Source organism: Gossypium hirsutum, chromosome A11, assembly GCF_007990345.1.
Source record: "Gossypium hirsutum isolate 1008001.06 chromosome A11, Gossypium_hirsutum_v2.1, whole genome shotgun sequence".
NCBI classification, from domain to species: domain Eukaryota; kingdom Viridiplantae; phylum Streptophyta; class Magnoliopsida; order Malvales; family Malvaceae; genus Gossypium; species Gossypium hirsutum.
In genome coordinates this window covers 104,697,804-104,700,063 of record NC_053434.1, presented here as the reverse complement: position 1 = coordinate 104,700,063, position 2,260 = coordinate 104,697,804, and the positions used below count along the sequence as shown (strand labels likewise).

Below are 2,260 nucleotides of genomic sequence, written 5' to 3'. Positions count from 1 at the left end.
TAGCGGTCCCGAGACCGTTTTCAGACTAGGGTCACTTTAGGGCTGTCACAGATATATCTCAAAAGCCGGATTCATCCTCAAGACTGAATATCTCTCTCAATTTCCCTTCATGAGTTTTGGGTTTTTCTTTATGTTTTGTATTCATTATTCTTTTAAGATGTTTTCCTTTTTAGTTATGAACTAAATCCCCTAAATACCTAAGGGGAATGAAACCTAAGACGAATCTTGTTATTATTTTCTAAATTGTATGATAAATATTTGACTTATTCTTAATTATGTGTTCTTAATTCTTGTCTTGATATTCCAGGATATTGATTCAAGTTAAGCTCTTATTCAGAGGAGGAATAAACCCTGTCTAAGAGTACATTTGTCATAATTCAGTAGAGTTGGTTGCACGCCTAGAGATAGGGTGACAAGATTTTTTCGAATTAGGATGAAACCTAATAATGGGATCCATAGATTGAGTTAATGCAACCCTAGGGAGTTAATTAGAAAGAGATTTTAATTATTCAACCTAGGGTTGGACGTTGTTAGTCTCGAGAGGGATAATAATATAACTTAGGGAATTCTACGGATCAAGTCAAATGAATAAATCGTCCGATTCAGAGTCAAATAACAAGTGAAGTCTAGGTGGATTTTTCCTTAGGTATTGTCTTAATTCAATCGTTTTTCCAAAAGGAAATCCCCAATTCTATTTTCTGTGATTTCTTAGTTTAGTTAATTAGTTAATTAAAACAAACCCTATTATTCATAGGCTAGATACTAAAAAGACAGTCTAGTACTTTTAGTTCCTTTGGGTTCGACAATCTGGCCTTGTTAAAACTATACTACTGTTTAATAGGTACACTTGCCTACATCGTGATAATAGTTAGTTTCAAGAACGATTAATTATAATTTTTAAAAACTTATCACAGAAAATAACACGATCAAGTTTTTGGCGCCGTTGCCGAGAAACTAACATATTAGGAACACTCAATTTTTATTACTTTAGCCATTTATTTTTCTTGCAAGTTAATTCTATTTTATTTTTATTATTATTTATTAATTTACTTTTTCTTTCTTTTGGCAGGTTTTTATAGTTTATGACTAGAAGAAACCCGTCAGGACCACTACTTTTTAACAAAGAAATCGATTGCACAATTCGCAGAAACCAAAGAGAAATAAGGAAAATCTTAAGATACACAGAAAACGAGCAAGAGGATGATATTCAAACCCCAACCGAGGAGATGGCTGAAAACCAAGACAATCAGCTACCTCCTGCGATACTCGCTGAACTAGCAAATTAGAATCCTTCTCCTTGTACTATGTATGATTATGCTAAACCTACTTTAACAGGAACTGAGTCAAGTATAGTTAGGCCTACTATTGCTGTGAATATTTTGAACTAAAACCGAACACTATTCAAATGATACAACAATTGTTCAGTTTGATGGTTTGCAGGATGAGGATCCAAACACTCACTTGGCAAATTTCTTGGAATTCTGCGATACATTTAAAATTAATGGCGTTTCTGACAATGCCATTCGTCTTCGGTTATTCCCATTTTCATTGAGGAATAAAGCTAAACAATGGTTAAACTCGTTACCACGAGGGTCAATTACTACTTGGGAACAAATGACCGGAAAATTTTTATTAAAATATTTTCCGCTGCCTAAAACGGCCAAATTACATAATGATATCTCTTCATTTGTGCAGATGGACTTAGAAACTCTTTACGATGCATGGGAGAGATACAAGGACCTACTGCGAAGGTGTCCTCACCATGGATTACCTCTCTGGTTGCAAGTTCAAACATTCTACAATGGTGTGAGCCCCTCGACAAGAAAGATGATTGATGCAGCAGCCGGGGGAACCATCAATAACAAAACATCTGAAGAGGCTTACGAATTTATTGAAGAGATGTCACTAAATAACTATCAGTGGCAAGTCATGAGGACTAAGCCAACTAAAATAGTAGGTGTCTATAACGTCGATTCGGTTACTATGCTATCAAACCAGGTAGAACTTCTAAATAAAAGGATTGATGCTTTACTTGGTTCTTCGTAGGTTCATCCAGTAATGTATTGTGAAGTCAGTGGAGGTGGACCAGATATAATTTGATCATTATGAGTAAATCAAAAATCTTTGTATATAGAGCCAATCATTAGTTCCCAACCGTGGGGCAGGATCAATTCAGAAGCACTTTTTTTTTATTCTTCAGAATATAGCAGACAGAATTCTATTGGTATAATTTTAGAATCAAAGGCCACAAAAGCCTCCG

The 2,260-nt window shown here is 35.0% G+C and overlaps 1 non-coding gene across 1 annotated transcript; it reads right to left on the bottom strand.

Moving 5' to 3' along the window:
• Positions 1-1,663: 1,663 nt before the first annotated feature.
• Positions 1,664-1,769, bottom strand: LOC121210623 (small nucleolar RNA R71). Its single transcript, XR_005905737.1, has one exon. It is a non-coding gene; the product is annotated as a small nucleolar RNA R71 (small nucleolar RNA).
• Between the last annotated feature and the right edge of the window lie 491 nt (positions 1,770-2,260).